The following is an 18,036-nucleotide window of genomic DNA, read 5'->3' as shown; positions in this document are numbered from 1 at the left end:
GAAGGCAAACCAAAACAGTCAAAACTAACGGTGTCAAGCAGGACGCTGTTGCCTCCTCTAGGCGTGATTGGCGATCGGGAATGTGTTTAGCGTGTCTTTTTGGAGCGCAACGCAGGACTGCCCATCTGGTATCTGTTGATAAACTCGGTGACATTACGCCTTCTAAACAGATGGATGCAAAAAATCATCCGTTTTTCGTCCGTCGATGCTGATGATGAACAGGAAAAATTCCAAAGGCAATGTATCTGAAGTCTGAAAAAAATGCGTTTACTCTGGAAGCAGCCGTAGGAGTCGACCTCCAGATAATGCGGTGTTCGAACTAATTTTAGTTTTGCACCGTTCATTACCGTTTATTTCTAAGCATCCTGACTTTTGTCCTGCGCTATGAGATGCAGTCATAGTCAGCAACACACAAATATTCACAGTCTGCTGTCACATTTTACAGCTTATTTGATGCTCAAAAGGAGGATGCCTAAATTTTTGCCTGAAAACGCTGGATGTACCCGTACGCACAAAGCAATATCCCTCGTAAAGTACGCATCAAAGTTTAGCACGGAAATATTCTGGCCAGTCCACTGTGATACACATGAGGACACTCCGACACATCGCGCTGGAGCGCCCGGCCGCCGTGGCCAACATCCGTCGGCGGAGATGAAAATGAGGGTGAAAATTGCGAAGAGCAGTTAGCAAAGATTGAGAGCTCCACTTTGCGGGTCAACTGATGTGTATACCCGAGGGAACTAGTCACCATCAGTATCATCCATCTCTTGGGGCACCAAGAGTTTTTTTTTTATTCCGCCTGGCTTTTGGCTGAATTTTTGTGTTCACCTCAACGACGGACATGGAAAGTCCCAACACACACAACACACAGAAAGATTCTTTTGATAACTGGAGCCATATCATGATATAGGAAATGCTGCGAATGCTATTTCCTGTAATCGTAGTGACTTTACTGAATTTAAAAGCATGCCAAAAGGTTATAAATGCACTAAAAAAGTATCGAAGACGTGAAAACATGAAACCGCATATTGTTACAAGCACTTTCACATACTTAAAGTTAAAAAATGGCTTAGAAAAATTACTTGGTAAATTATCTAAGGGTGGTGTAAAAGTGATAAGATTTCGCATCCATAACCATGAATAGATCGTCTATCTTGGCCTACGATGCAGCGACCAAAGGTTACAAATGGCCAGATGCAGAAGCTAAAATGGCCTTCTCAGTCACTTTTAACGTTTGATGATTCCACCAGATGTTCGTTTCATTCGGCCCAAATGAACACCTGTATATGTGCGATAAAATGCTCTGCGTAGTCTGCATCATATGCTCCTGAGTGTCAGATATCAGCTGTTTATAGAGCAGTATATTGAGCCTTCCTGATAGCAGCGCACCGAACCGATATCTTATTTTTTCACTTTTCATTGCTATTTTCATTTTGCTTTTCAGGCTGTTAAAGAAACGCTTTTAAAGCTACTGACTTGTCCTAAGAAGTATTTTCAAAGGCCAAATGACACGAAATGTGTTAGCGACATTTCTAGGGTAATGATAGAAACGATAATATTCCTATGTCCACTGTTGACAACACAAAATGGTCTGCTTGTGTGTTCTTACGATATTCACATAGTTATAAATATGTCATACATCACTGTAGCCAAAAATGTGCTCCCAAAAGCTCCCAAAGTGAGAAAATTATACGACAGTCTGAATATTCTTCTAGTGAGTATTCTACAACAAATGCATTTTAAGCAGCGTAGCATGCTCACCACTGTGAATGGCTGTGGCCACTTAAAACTTAGAGTGGGGCTGGTTTGACCCATTCGGTTCGTTTTCGATTTGGTTCAATTCGTTCATGCTCTTTTCCAGTCTTGATTTTTTGTGATTTGTCGACGGCGCTTTGCATGGCAAGGCAAGATTGACGTATGTTAGTTAAATTGTTCTTTGGCTAATATTACCTTGTACAACATTGTGGCTCTGCATATTTTAAGTAGTTCGATGGACAGTTTTAAAGCTTGGCGAAGAGGAATGACTCTGTCTTTTTGTTCATTTGATCCTAGTATGATTCTCGCGTTGTGAAAAGAGCATGAACTTGCCTGAAATGAAGCCCACCGTAGTGACGCCTCCTCCACTGTTTCCAGTTTTAACATGACCACCACATTAATGCTACCATGCCACCGAAGATTGGATGGCAAGAGGCTATGCGCTCAGAAGTCGCTGCCGCGTGATAGCATGTATTACTATCTGAAGCGGAGTTTTCGGACAGCGCCGCATTGATGTAGAGCATTGTGCCTGAAGTAGATACATGGCCGTTTGAGCTTGAAAGTCATTTGTCTGCTTCAAACGGTACTTGTAGTCTTAAGACTGACCCAAACAGCAGCTCGCGTCTTTGTTTTCTACTTAACTTGTACTTAAGCCGTGCTAAAGCTGCACTGAATTGGTTGCATGAATTCAAAGATTCGGGATAAGAGATTCATGGATTCAGGTTGCGCTCTTTGGATTCAGAGTGCCCGCCATTGCCAAGCGCAAATATCCAGCTCCACGAATGATTTTAACCCTCGCATTTCTGTCTTCGTTTCGACAGACAGAAATGTAGAGGGGTTTACGTGCCGCACAATGCTGCGGCACGGCCGCCCCGGGCCTGGGTTGACCCTCGTGGGCCAGTTGCCAGCTGACTTTTTTATTTTAGTCGGGCCAGGCAATGCACTCGCTCTGGAGCTCGTCCTCAATGCTTGTGAACTCAGTTTTATCAGAATTCGAGGTCAAGGTTCGGCCATGACCTTAGGATCAAATAGGGTCAAACAAGGCTGAACCCCAGATAGGTGCCTCAGGTGTCCCCAGAATTCCCCATACAACCGCCATGAAGGAAGACACCTGTTCTAAGAACAAGGTAAATGAGGTCAGTGACTTTTTTACCTTTATAAGATTAAAGTGACGAAATATCTACGCGATTGCTCATATCTTCCATTCGAATAAGCGTCAGGGATTATGCTACAGTCTGCGTTTGAGAACAACAAATCATCCCGAGATGCATCAATATCTCAAGAGGTCAGAACCAGGTCAGGTCAGATCGGATACACGGAGTGCATTTGAATCTAAGCCAGATTCGGGGAATGTTAGTGCCGTAAACAAGCTTATAAACAGTGTCCATAAGGAAGAGGAGCCAAAAGCTGAAATTGAGCTGGTTGGTAGTGCGTGCAAAATAGAACACGAATTGGAAAACGTTTTATCATGGATATTATGTACATCACGCTTAATCACGCATATTATGTCATCATAAATAACGCGTATTCACGCAGCATACGCAAGACGTCCGCACGCTTAATCACGCATATTATGTCATCATACATAACGCGTATTCACGCATCATGCGCATGACGCCCGCACGCTTTATCTCCATAGGTCTGACAAAAGGGTGTCATACCCTGATCCGTGCGGTCAAAAGAGTGCAGAAATATATCAACAACACTGAGCACCCCGCTCACCGACGCACGCAGCGAGCACCAAGAACGTGGATAGTGTGCTGGTTGGCAACGCAGCTCACTGTGATAGCCTCTTGTGTAGCGTTGCCGTCTTCTTCGTTGACTTGCTGTTCAGCTTCTGAACAGCTTCTCGCTATTCGAATGCCTGATCCTGGCAGCGGTCCGCTGGTGGCTTTGACATTTGAAGGCCATTGTTCATTGCGGCACGGCTCGGCGGAAGTAGAAGCGTTCTCTGCACGCCAAGGCGGGATGTCACTCACGATCTGCAGGCTAACTGCCTCTCTATCGTATACTTGTGTTTAATTCCGGGTGAGGTCGGCGTCGACCTCAGATCATCAAAAATCATTGCTTCAAGGTGAAATAATTTCTTGTAAACATTTGTGCGAGTAGGAGTCGGAGTTGCACCAAACTGTTGGCTGGAGGCATTGATGGGTCCACAAAATATCAGCATTTACAAATTACAAGTGTCTTTATTTTTTACTATTATGCTATTTTTGCTATTTTGGAAGCCAGAGACCTCCATCGTGCGGTGAACGAAGGATAGTCAGACCACCAGATATCAGACCTTTCTTATCTCGGTTAGAAAACTGAATTCAAGGCCCTGGGGTAAGCAAACAAACCAAACTGTTTCGCTGTTCAATTTCACTGCACTGTCAGCGTTTGTTGATGCGGGTATTGATGCAAACAGCTGATAATGACGTCACTGGGACTTACCCCGCGTCACAAGAAGCTCAGCTGCCTGCGAAGGTCAGTATGCGGTCTTGTCTCGAGATTTTCCAGCTTGGTGGCGCAGGCCGACAGCGGACGACACGTGACTCGTTGAACGCTCCGGAGTAATTCCGCCCAGCAGAGGAGGCGGCAAACGCCAGAGCCAACTGACTCGGTGATGCCGAATCCTTAAAACCAAGCGGGATGTGCATGATGGGATCAAGGGTCAGTGTGGTCACCGCGTGTTGCTGGTACACTGAACCCGCTCTACCAATTGCCTCCGGCGCCAGTTTATCGCATTCGGGCTTGAACCAACGGTGACTGCCTCATTCGGGCTTGAACCAACGGTGACTGCCTCATTCGGGCTTGAACCAACGGTGACTGCCTCTGCCGGCTGTTTGCTGGCCAGTGTTCTATACAGTCGCCCAGCAGGGCATGTGTCACGTGACAAGTGTCCTATCCAGTTGCCTAGGGGGACATGTGGCACGTGACCACATCCAGTCGCCCAGGAAGACATGTGGCACGCGACCACTGTCTATCCAGTTGACCAGTAGGACTCATGTCCCGCTGCTGGCAGACGTGTTCTGCGATGATGGTAACCTCTGCTCTGCTCATGCAACGTAACATCCTATTGTGCTGATAAGCTTGTCAGCCGGCACCAAAATCAGAAGCAGCATCCTCAACTGCCCACTATGTCGACTAGCTACGCAAAAAATGCATACAGGACCGCAAAAGCGTTGTTGCTTTATTTCATTGTTAGTTAAGTATCGATAAACATTAAGCGCAGAAGGATATCCTGCTGTCAACAAACACGTAAAACACCGCTCCTCCATCCTGATCCCCACGTTATTTCATACTGGCACGTGAGCAAGGTTAGAGCTGCCTCACAACACATTCACCGCACCAAACCGTGCATAGACATTGCATCGCACCCACATGCAAAACCACGTTTAGAAATTGCGGCAATGCAAAAAGAACTCCACGTTTATACATAATATATATACATGTTTATCTTCGGAAACGCATTGAAAGCTAGAAGCACTCCGGTCAGTAAAATATTGCACAACCGATAGTGGCAGAACGTCATGGTTGGAGTGCGTTCAAAAAAGGAAAGGACATTTTTTTTTGTTGGATTTTGAGCTGATGTACAAAATCCAGTCATAGGTTCATCAACAAGTGTGTAGAGACACGAACGCACGACACCCTCCTGTGCTGCCCGACATGAACGTCGCGTCACATTTCTTTGGTGCTCCATGAGAAAATGATCCTTTTGAATGCGGTAGTTGGACATGCATTACCAAAACGTTTGCCGATCGGCATATAGCCATGACAAGAAATAAAAAAAACATTGATATGCGCGGAGCTGCATGTCTAGTTGTGATGGAGTCGTGTGAATGCATGCCTGCTTTTGATGGAGTCGTTTGGCCGTAGGTCCGTTTGTAATGGAGTCGTACGGCTTTGAAAGAAACTTCATACACCCAGTGGTATATGTAACCACAGTAGACACAGTAAAGTAAACACAGTAAACACACAAACCTGTGTGTAAGCCGGTATTCTTCACTCAACTCGCAGAAGAACGCGTGATTCATTACAGAAGGCAATAACCAAGTGATGCTCAGGGGCGTTCTCAGGGGTGTTCTCAGGGACTGCCAGGGGCTTCTCAGGGGCTCTCAGAGCTCAGAGGCTTCCACGCGCCGCTCAACTTATCAAAACCGCGCGACAAATTGAACTCGATGGCTGAAAGAGCACGCAGAATAGAAATACCGACGAACTTCGTGCCACAGGCCTGGAGACCTCCCGCCGCCAACCCCCGCCGCCTCCCGCCATTTTCCGCCTCTCGCCAGTTTCCCGCCTCCCGCCATCCCACCAACGGTTTCGCCTGGGCCGGAAGCGGTGTGTGTACGCCTTTTTTCTATGAGACATGTGAGTTGTGTTTTGTGTTGTATATTAGTTGTTAAGCTTACGGCGCAGTTTTACTCACCGTTGAGCTGACCATCCAGGTCAGTTGACGTAAGCTAACATATTTAAGCAAGTTACGCTATTTGTTTGTAGCCATCGCTCACCAAAGCCGACAGTTTCATCAGTCAAACGTCTTGGCCCTAACCAAGCTCGTGGCTTTCCCGTTTCACTCTCGGCTGCTCGGCCTCGGTTTACATCAGCCAGATGTTCTGCATGTTTGAATGATTTGCAATGTATCGTGCATTTATCTTCAAGTTATCAGCGAAGCTGCCTCCAGCAATGACTGCCAGATGCCCTCGGCTGGCAAGGCACTGCCAGGCGGGATAGAACACTAAGTCCCCACCAAAGGAGACGTATTCTCGGTGGTGTGGTCAGGGAGACCGTTCCAAGGATGACTTTTCGATGCTTATGCATTGTCATTGAAGTGCCGTTTGGATGGACGGCCGTGCTAAGGACGGATTGTTGCGCATAACTCATGACACCACCCAAGTCATGTAAACCATGAGATAAGGTTGTGCTAGCTTTCCATCCATGCATCAGTTATGAACTGGGAATTTCACTCACAATATCAAGACGCGGCCGCCCGATAGTAAAGTTTTCCCCACCTCAGAAGATGTGACGTCATAGATGACGGTCGAAATAAGTTGAGCCCCGCATTTACGGCGTCCGCCGTGCCCCGCGTCTTCGAACTCGTTGCCAGGTGTTGAGGAAGGTGTATTGCTTGGACGCCACAGGCTTGGCGCCATGACTGATTTTGGGCGTGGCGTGCCCAAAAGCAGACATAGTGCCGTGTGGTGGTCCCCAAGGAAGCTTGAAGAGAACTTCGAGGTTTTGTTTTAAACCGATACTTGTAAGAAGAACACTCTTAAATGTACCCCCGTAAAACACGAGAAGCCGGCCTGCCTGGCCAGGCCACCCGGATCACCGGAGTCACCCCTGCCACTGCCGCCTGCCTTGCCGGGCATGGCCTGACGATGCTCCCGCCGCTCAACAAGTATTTGTATTCATATTTCCATATCTTATATTAATATATTTGCGGAGTATTTTGTGGGGTACCCTGATGAACGCCTGTATGAAGACGACAAACGGACGGCTGGCTTCACTAGAGCCGGATTGTGGGTGGAACGCGACGGAATGTACCGGCAACATCGCGGAGCCCGTGACTGAGCATGTGGTGGGGGAACAATGCGATGGAAAGAAAGAATGTGATGGAGGACAGGTGGGCGCTGGAGGATCACGTGATAAAGAATGAAGACTCCCACCACGACCGGGAGCTCCGCCAGCCGTCGGGGCAGCGGCCAGGAAGCGGTGCTGCAACTGCTGCTCGAGGCAGCGGACAGCCGGTACTGAAGCTGCTACAGCTGCTGCAGAAGATTGCCGCCCAACACAACGGCCTGTGGGTTGTGTGTGTGTGGCTTCGTCAGCGTCTTGTTCGCCAACCCCGTTTTCCTCTGATCCCGTCGTTGGTCTGTTGTCTTGGTCTGTTATCTTGGTCTGTCATCTTGGTCTGTTGCCTTCCGTCTCGGTCCCGCCGGTCCCGCCGAAGCCTCCCCCGCCGGAAGTCAGCCAGCGCTGGACTCTGGACGGGACAGGTTTGTGCAGGGCCACTCCAGAGCCTCCCCGCTCGGTTGTTACTTTGCGAAAGCGGGCGCAAACAACGGCGGATACGGTCTATTGTGTCCGGTGGGCGGCCGCCGCCGCAGGGCAAATTAGCGCATTAACACTCGCGTGCCAAGGTCATCACCTCACGGTGGAAGGAGGGCTTTTGTAAACAGGGGCTCGCGGTGAGGCTCATCGGTTTTATCGGCACTGTTTGAAGGTGGCGTACTAGGACCGGCTCTGTGTAAGTGCTTACCTGACATTAAGATTCCGTAGTGTCTGGTTGATGCTTTTGGGTCTTGCCTTCGTGCTTTTGGTCGAAGTGGCATGGAAAGTCGTAAATTTATGGGACAGTTACCTGTCTCCGCTGGCATTTTCTGATCTCTACAGGTACATAAAAGTCCCCGTGGATCGACTGTAAACCGTAGATCGAAGTTGAGTCAAACTGTTGTATCGACATGGCCAATCCATGTTCTGTCTGTCCGTCCGTCCATCATGTTCTGTCGTTCTGTCCGTCTGGGTAGAGTCGTCCGGGCAGTTATCCCTCCTGGATGGACGCAGAGCCGTCATTCGGATCACGTACCGCCCCAGGGGTCCAACAATTGCCACAGAGACTCAAGTTTGCTTTATAGAGCCACTGAGTATAAGGGAAAGAAAGGCCCTGTTCGGCGCTGGGTCCCTGACCGATACAGACCCCGTCTATTGTCTCCTTGTAGACTCTCATCTTAAATCTCACGGAGGGCAAATCGGTGCAAGAGGCCCCTGACTTTTGGGGTCCCGTCGCTGTCCCTGTTCAACCAGTGTACCCCTGGCCAACTCGGAACCTCGTGTCGGCACAGAACCCTCGTTGTTTAGGAGACCCGATCGATGCGAATGCGGGACCAGCCGTGTCCTTGCTTGGAAAGCGTCCTCCCCTTGGCTCAAGCAAACACAGAGTCGACTTTTCGATGCTGTTGGTCTCAGACCAAAACAGAGGCATGCATTGCTCCAGAGGATCCACAATAGGTTCAAGAGGTCCCTTGACTTACAGTTGAGGGCCAAGCCCTGCGGGCCCTTCAGGCCCTACAATGGGCCGCTTTATCGTCGCCCGTGGGGCTCAAAGGCCCTCAGTATCTAAGGGAGGGAGAGGGGCACACTCGTCTGTGCCTCCTGCTTACGGCCCTTTTTCTGTGCTCTGACTTCATAACCAGCACTGTGTGAAACTAACAACACACTGGCATGGATTTTGAAATAAGGGAATTCCTCTGCTCAAGCGAGGTCACTGACAGTGGACAACATGTGTAAAGAACACTTTTTATGCGGGTGCGTTCTCTTGGTACCGTTAGCGAAAACCTCAGTCACATTTCGTATTTAACCTTACACAACAATGGTAATTGATTAGTTATACGTCAATACTATCTTCATGTTCTTGTGAGGCCAGTTATTGCAGTTCTCCTTTTCTTTGATGGTCTTGCATTACACAAGGTATATGCTACCCCGCCCTGCCTTTGTCAATGCCAGAACATACTAAGTCAGTAGGACGCATACGAAAATTAAGACGCAAAGCACAGGCAACGTCGAAAAATCTTCCGTAAAGCAAAATTTGACCTAAAATTTTTCCTGTGAGCCTTCAGAACGACGGCCATACCTCCGTAACCCGACATCATTCGCAGTTTTGCTCATAATGCGTTATCTGCAACCTTTGGTGAACCATAGCTCATAACTGGTGCAAATTCATGCGGAGGGCTGTGCATCTCGCCTGCTCTGGTAATCTCACGATGCTCTGGTACTGCTGTTTCTGGTTATTTGTAACTATCTAGGGGCGCGCAGCTGGGAAGACTCTCGGTGTTTCATGCTGGCATTACCTGACATGCGATTGATTGACCTAAGGCAACCAGACTGTGCGGACTAATTTTTCACTTCAGAAACCACAGGATGACCGGCGCGATACTTCTCCTGCCCCGCCTAAGACGCCAGTTACAATCCGTCGGTCACTCAGTGAGTTTTGATTATTATTCCAGAAGACGTACGCTCCGTTAACGCTTTACTGCTCAAAGGCGACTCGCTTTGTCAGAAATCCTGAGCAATGCCCGAATCGGCAAACACTGCCGTAACTGTCAGCACTGCGATTAATATCAAACGGCATACTTGACACAAAAGCATTAACAGTCGATGCATTTCAATGAAAACCAACCGAATATCTCGCCCCGCCCACGGCGAATGTAGTAGTAAGGGTTGGCATAGATCGGAATGGCTGTCTTTGTGTAATAGATCCGCCACCAACTATCCGATATATCCCTGTTCATTTGCCGGTTTGTAAAAAGGTAAGAGAATTCTACGTCGTCTCAGCCAGCGGAATATAAAAAACAGTGATTTAATTTGTATAACGAGGGCCAAAACGGTTTACTGAAAAAGGCGAGTCATCTATCGCGCATCAAAAGTATGACACCGATTCTTTGTCGCGCTGTTGCCAGGAGCAAGGTATAAGTATGCCGCAAGACGTTAACCCATTGGCCCAGTAAGATGTTAGCCCATCAGCGTAATTGCGCTGATGCCTGTAAAAGGCTCAGTGTCACACCATGATCCGGTGCCGTCAGCCGCGCTGGAGATAAAATCTGCGGCGCACAGCGCGGCCAGAGACGAGGTGGTAACCAGCACGCTTTTCCCCGAACGCTAGCCGCCGCATCGTGGGTGAGATTCTGGGTCAGGGAGACTTCTGCGCCGCTCCTGACGAGCTGTGCCGTTTGCTGGCTGTCACAACGCGGCCCCTCTCCGCATCACTGGCGGTGCAACCTCTGGAGAACAGGGGAGCGCGGGCCTTACCCCGCTTCGCATCACTGGCGGTGGAGCCTCTGGAGAACAGGGAGGGGTGGGCTTTACCCCGGTTCGTATCTTTGGCAGCGCGGCCTCTGGCAAGCGGGGGAGTATGGGCTTTACCCCGGTTCCATTACACAGCGCAGAAGTACAGGGACGGCGGGCTGGAGAACCCGGTTTTACGACTCTCCTATTTCATCCTTGAACAGAAATTAAATGGTAAACCTGTAGCGCTGCATGGGAGGAAAGAAATGAGACCACATACTTGCCGTTATCTCCAGCATAATTGTAGGGTTGGCGTGACGTTTCTCCAGGGACATTCCCGCATCATTCTCAGCATCTCTGGCTCTGGCTCATTAGGAATTCATAGTGGTTCATTAGTGAGCTGCGCAAGCTGCACGGAAAGCCATAATATCGAGGAGGCCCTCTCCACTAAACACTTGGCCGTGCTCCCGTGACTCATCGGATGAGACAGTTTGGATTGAGTAAGCCTGGGATGACACAGTGCATGTTCGGGTTAACACGTCATGGCAAGACGATGCAGCCACGGGTGACGTGGAGTTGCGGCAAAGGATATCCCCAAAGGAGGTGTAACATTTCCGCTCCTCGAATGCCCCATTCTGTGGTGAAGTATCACCATATACCCTGCGGGTTGCATGCTAAATGTGAAGTTTAAGCTGGTCTCGGCCATCCACCTTTTGGTAAGTTGTCGGAGCTCTGTTCCTCTGTCCTGAGGTCAGTTCCATCAAAGCCGCTAACCACCCTTCCACCCTTCCATCCTTTTATAGATGAACTGGTCACAGAGAGGACCCAGCGAAGCTTATGGCCGGCGCTGGGGCCATGTCCAGGGGAAGCTCGAGTGTGCGTTTTGCGATTGACGCCTGTTTGTAGGTCACCAGATGTTTCAAGCGTCATGCGCGGAAAATGGACGACCAGCTGTGATGTGACAGATGGACAACCAGATGCAATGTGACAAATGGACAGCCAGCTACACTGTGGCAAATGGGCAACTAGCTATAACGCGACAAAAGGAGAACCGGCTGCACAACCATGCAACCAGCAGCCAGCGGCCAGGAATACCAGAATTTGTTGACGCAGGAACAAAACGGCTTGGTTGCTCTTGGTCCGGACTTAATGCGCATGTCAAAGCATCAAGGCATTTAAACAGCTAGATGGAAAATTTCCATAGAGGAATATTTCCTCTATAAAAGGACGTCGTCACGCCTCTTTATAGAGCGCCAGCAACTACATTGGCCGTGATAGCGCTCAGGGGCCATGACACAACCGAGTTTGAAATCCGGGCTCCCGACGTAGGAGTCCAGGGCATTAACCAATCGGCCATCGCGCCCCCTTATCATGTAGAACTGTGCGAGCCTCAGGTGCCAGGTGGCGGCAGGTTGCCATCCGGTCTGTTCGGCATCGGCTGACTTTTACCTGACCTTTCTCAGACAAATCGCAGCGCTCCCGTCCACCCTGCCGTAGAGTAAGAGGTGCGGCTGCCCCCTCCCCCCCCCCCTCCCCCTTCTCCCCAATGTACACATAACCCTCTGTTTCGGGTCTTCCTTGGAAAGAAGAGGTGCACCCGTCACCACGTTTCTGAAATGTCGAGGAACTGGCACAGGAAAAGCACACTACCCACTTCTCTACTAACCCACGCCGGTGGAAAACACCGGTGCAAAATTTGTTAAATGTGCTCTGAACGACACTGCTTTTGATCTTGAGGAGTTCCACGTAACGTATCAACAGCCCGCAAAGACGGACCGAGAAGGGCTCAGGAATGTATCGATTCGATCAAGTCCATGCGCTGCTCAAACTTGCTACGCTACGACTAATACCTACAACAAAATCTTGCTATGCTACAAGTCAGCTTCTTTTTGCATGAAAATGAATTCTGAATCTGAAGCATGAATTCCGCCTGATTCGTTGAGCACCGTCATTTTAGCCGTTGCCGGCCGCGTACTTTCGTACCCACGCCCGGTACAATTTCGCGAGGCCGGCCCGTGTCCAAGTCCATGGCGGAGGACGCTGCCGGCCGCCTGGCGCCCGTCTCCCGTGCATAATTCGCTCTGACCGCTTGCGTCGGACCTGGTCGCGTCCGACCGGCCGGCGCCAGCAGCCGAGGGACAGTTACATGGCCTTCGGAGCGCCCCCGCAGACGCCGTGCTGAAGCCTCCGGGGTGGCTCCGCAGAGAGGACCAAGACGTCGGTGGAGGGCCTTCCCCGCTCCCGCACCACCACCACGCTGATGGCGCCGGCAGCCGCGTGGATACGGGTTGTCGGCTGGCGGTCGACGCGAGCGACTGCTGGGGGTCCAAGAGCTGCGGTCACTCGCGATAGGCGCTGCGAAGCCGGGCGGTGTATGTGGCCGGCGAAATGTGCCGCTCGTGGGATTCGAACCCTGCTCCGTCGGCTGAGTCCATGACGGAATTCGACCCCGTCACGCGTTGCATATCAAAGTGACCTTGATAATTGCACAGTCATGGCAGATCGGTATCATGGAAGGACGCGAGATGACCCAAGTGACCTCACGTTGCCGTTTAGGACCACGTGATAGCCCTCCTTGACCTGTGGTAGCTATGGCCTAGGACTGGCAGAACGGTTACCGGGAGACGAGGAAGATGTAGGTTGACCTGGTTCGACCAGCTCTGTCGGCTGAACTACAAGAGGCTTCGTAAGAGAGCATGAAAAAAGCTTTGGATCGCGTACGAAACCAACGTTTTGCTTTTCTGTTCATTATTTTCGTCGGAACATTAGGCGGGAACCAGCACGAGCAGCCCACTGCTCCATCCTGTCCTCATTCTTTATCCCCCCAACGCCATACTGAACCAGAAGATATAAAATGGCGGCAAGGGCAAACGTAAGTTTGTTTGGCAAGATTACCTACGTTAAACTTACTGTTTCTCTCTGAGGCATGCTAAGAGTAAAACACGTTACATTTCACGCGCTTAGTATCTCCATGACTCCACGCTGATCATATACAAACGACAGAATAAATATAAAGAAATCTCTCCTTTCAGTGGGCCAATACCGTAGCTCACCGTTGTGGGTTTGGGTGCTGGGCGCTGAAGGTATTTCAATTTCGACGTGGTGGGTCTAAATGCTGCATTTTTTATATGTGGTGGGAAATTTACGGGTTTTGTAATCTTAGATGTCCGGCAAACTACATATTGACCGTAGACTGCAGATTGTACAAAAAAGTTGATTAATATTTCACTATGATTTCAGTAAAAATAAATTTCGTGGTGTCGTTCTACGCAAGACGTAGTAAACCACGCAAATGTATCCAGCTAAGAAAAGATCACCGTGTTTCAGTGTCTTCGCAGATTACCTGTGTATGTAAACAGTTTTCATCCGTCCTACCTCAAACGCATGTTATTGATCTTTTGAATGTGATAGTTTTGAATGCAAATGTGAAATAACTGCATGCATGACCTTGCAGACGTCTCACGAGTCTCTGCGAGGCGCCACGGCCGTCACATGACGACCCTGGCTTCTGCCATGACACTCAAGGACTCACCTCACGTGTCCAGGACCTCCACTAACCGGCGCGGTGTGCTGTTCTCTCCCGATCATTGTGGCGCAGACGCCCCCCGCGCCCTGTGCCTGTTCGCAATGCCCTCCTTCACTAATAAAGCACAGTGCTTTTCACTTCTTCGGAACTTCGGACATACTTGGCTACGGCTAAAGCTCCTACGCATACACTTGCGCTCCAAAAATCGGGTAAACCTTGTTAGGATGGGACACCTTTAGGAGAACAAATACCTCCAGTTTTTTCAGGGCATCTCCAGAGCCACCCACCGCAATGAAATCATGAACTGGTCAGTTGAGTTCTTACCCTGTTTACAGCCCGACCCGCGCGTTTTACGCTTCCGTCGTTGAAGTCACTGACCTATCGCCCCGCTGCCAACGATAGGCAAGGCGAAGACATGGGAGAGTTGCATGGCCTGTCACATTTTTAGCATTGACTGTACAAAAACGTCACCAGTGGTTCTGCTGGGGTTCCGTAAACAGATCATGAGCCGCTCAACGACTGTGCGTTTATTTGAGGTCAAGGTCACATCAGACGAAAACCCGGATATTACAACGGATTATTACGACATAATAGTCATCTTACCCACGATACCATGACCTAAGTGAATTCCAGGTGTCATGTGGTGATATAACAGTATTTCACAGTCAAACTCTAGTCAATTCAATTTCTTAAAACCTCCCCCAGCGGTGTTTTAACGGCGCACCAATAGCACCATCGTGTATGGAGATCTTAAATCCAAGCAACCCAGAGTCAAGGTCATGGAAGGTCATGCAATAACCTCAGATACCACTTGCAACTTGGAAGAAGGTCGGGGCCTGCACAATGGTCAGGCCCCGATACCTGGTCACGCATCGCAAAACTTGAGTCACTTTAGACCGGGTTTTAGGCAGCTCATATCTGTGTTGTGGCCACTGCCCAGACTGACCCACGCTGATACTGAAGACTTTAAGTTTATGTCTACATGTCTATCATGGGCCCACTCACTGTGCGCCAGTGATCATGGGCTTGCTCACTATGCAACAGTGGTCGTGGACCCGCCCACTCTGCACCAATGATCATGGGCCCGTTTACTGTGCGCTAATGATCATGGGCTTGCTCACTGTGCAACAGTGATCGTGGACCAGCTCACTCTGCAACAATGATCATGGGCCCGCTTACTGTGCGCTAATGATCATGGGCTCGCTCACTGTCCACCAATGATCATGGGCTCGCTCACTATGTACCAATGATCATGGGTCCTCTCACTGTGCAACAGTGATCGTGGACCAGCCCACTCTGCACCAATGATCATGGGCCCGCTTACTGTGCGCTAATGATCATGGGCTTGCTCACTGTGCAACAGTGATCGTGGACCAGCTCACTTTGCAACAATGATCATGGGCTCGCTCACTGTCCACCAATGATCATGGGCTCGCTCACTATGTACCAATGATCATGGGTCCGCTCACTGTGCGCCAATGATCATTGGTTCGCTCATTGCGCCATTGATAATGGCATGCACTTCCAAGATCCCTTCAACAAATAACTAATGCTTCCTTTGCCATAGTATACAGTCATCTCTTACCAAGCCTGACGCCGACTGATCTCCGCTTACAAGCGCACCCCAGTCGTACTCATAAATGGTGTTTACATCCAAGAACTAATCTCCCAAAGAGGATAACACTACATGCTCTTCCTTGAAAGCAGTCTCCGTTGACTTAAAACACTTTAATAAAAGTAAGTTTCCCTGATACCAATGTCACTTTAGCAATAATATTTTCCAAACTGTGTGTCATTGCTTGCACAACTCGTACCCCTACCAAGGCGACACTGGCATTGGCATATGGCATTGACGGTAGTTTTAAGCCTCGACGCCACTTGTAATGCATTGTTTGATGCCAATTCAAGTAATAATGCATTACGGAGGGAATCAGTGCTCGGACAACTATCCTCGTCTGGTGTTATACAACGTTTTTTAGTTTTAGTTTTTTTTTTAGACGACGTTTCATCAATGTGCACAACGCTTTCGTCGTTAATTCTACGACCATCGTCAGTGTCACTGAGTCCTGAGAAGAAATGATTGGTATTTGGCTTTTCAGCCAGGTACGCGTCACAAACAGGGCTCTCTCCTTGGATTAGTGGGATTCGAAACGAGGTCTTCTGAAGACTAGTCAACGCTGTACAAAATGAGCTAACCAGGAGAAGGGAGGGGCCGGAAAGGTCCTTGCAAGTCCTGATCTTTTCGGGGAAGGACTGCTTTGATGAACCCACAATAGTCTCGGTGTGCATGCTTCCCAATTGATGAGCGTAAGCCTGCCATCAGTTATCTTTTGGGTGATAAATTTAGACATTTTGTCGAGGGGATGAGATGTTGCCATGGCGGTCTATGAAAAGTTCTAAGGCAAGATAGTCAGCTTTTATTTGTGATTATCATGAGCGTGTTACTTATTGTACCAAAGAAGCTATGACACTTCAACAGAGCTCGAATGATGCCGAAAGCGGATGCGCTAAATTACAGATGTAACACGTGACCTTTAATATCCCAACTCTGTTGCCAGCTTGCGTGGCTCTACTACACTCGGATATCCCACATCCGCTACTTTCCATTCTAACCCACCTCCACTACAGTCCGAAATGTTCAAGATAAATGCATGTGGGCTCAACACGCTCACAGCACTGACTGCAGAAAAAAGAAAATACGCCAAAGCATGGCAACAAATGGGGATGTCTTGGGCATTTACAGTAAAATGTTTGCAGCAGCACCACACTTTTAGGACTTTTCGTTGCCCCACTGACGTTTCTCAAAATTTGCCCAGTCAGATAGTTTGCTTTGGCCACAACCGTTCGTAAGGAGCTCGCCCGTCACCAACGGTTTATTATGCATTCCGAGATTTCATGCGAACCGACTTGGAGACCGGTGCGGAGTTAAGAAGACATTCGCTGCATGGGAATGCTGCATGCTCTGCGCCTAGCACCCGCTGCCAGCGGCCCGCAACCGACCGCATCTCCTGCCATCCTCTCGGACGCATCTCCCGCCTTCCGAGAACGCCCCGTTGGAGAGTTCGCCATGAGCAGTGCGCCATCCATCGCCGCAATTCAAATGAGCGCGGCGGACGCGGCGCGGACGCCGATCTGCGCCGTCCTGCAGCCGGGACCGTTATTCGATTCGTGATCGACTCGTGCTGTATATCATGACGCCTGGCTGTTACCGCGCGCTGGCCGCCGCTCGCCGAGGACGGGGGGGGGGGGGGGGGGCGCGTGCCTCCGCCGCCATTCATGAGACCGACTTCAGGATCGGGGACCGTTGTGTCGATTTCTTTCGCGAATGACGTCAGTCGGAAACGAGGATGTGATTCATTGGTCGATCTAAACTGGTGGCCTATTGTCACACTGTACTCAACCTAAAACCCGAAAAAATCGATCTTGGGGCGTTGCAGCAAAGTCTGAACTCGGCCAACGGCTCGGCCAATATCCTCCCAACTTTTGTGAAAGTGTAAAATTTACTGATCTATATATTCGCATCTACCAGTCTGAGTCTATCTCTTTGCAGGGGTCTGGAGGTAACCTGGCAACCAATTCACGAGTTCAGACTTAGCAGCCATGCGCCAAGTGGTTTATGCGGGGTTTGAAGGTAACGATGGTGACCTGAGGTCATGATTTTCAAATACCTGGTGAAATCATTTAGTTGCGATTTCACGCAACGCATTGGCGTTTTTCTTGAATGCAGATTTATAGCGGTGAGAAGAGAGAAGAGAAAGAGAGGGAGAAAGAGAGATAGAGAGAGAGAAGAAAGAGAGAGAGGGACAGAGAGAGAGAGAGAGAGAGAGAGAGAGAGAGAGAGAGAGAAGAGAGAGAGAGAGAGAGAGAGAGAAGAGAGGAGAGAGAGAGAGAGAGAAGAGAGAGAGAGAGAGAGAGAGAGAGAGAGAGAGAGGAGAGAGAGAGAAGATAGAGAGAGAGAGAGAGGAGAGAGAGAGATAGAGAGGAGAGAGAGA

Source organism: Pollicipes pollicipes, unplaced genomic scaffold, assembly GCF_011947565.3.
Source record: "Pollicipes pollicipes isolate AB1234 unplaced genomic scaffold, Ppol_2.1 Scaffold_1600;HRSCAF=1878_pilon_pilon_pilon, whole genome shotgun sequence".
In the NCBI taxonomy this organism is placed as follows: Eukaryota; Metazoa; Arthropoda; class Thecostraca; order Pollicipedomorpha; family Pollicipedidae; genus Pollicipes; species Pollicipes pollicipes.
This window is presented reverse-complemented; position numbering follows the sequence as displayed.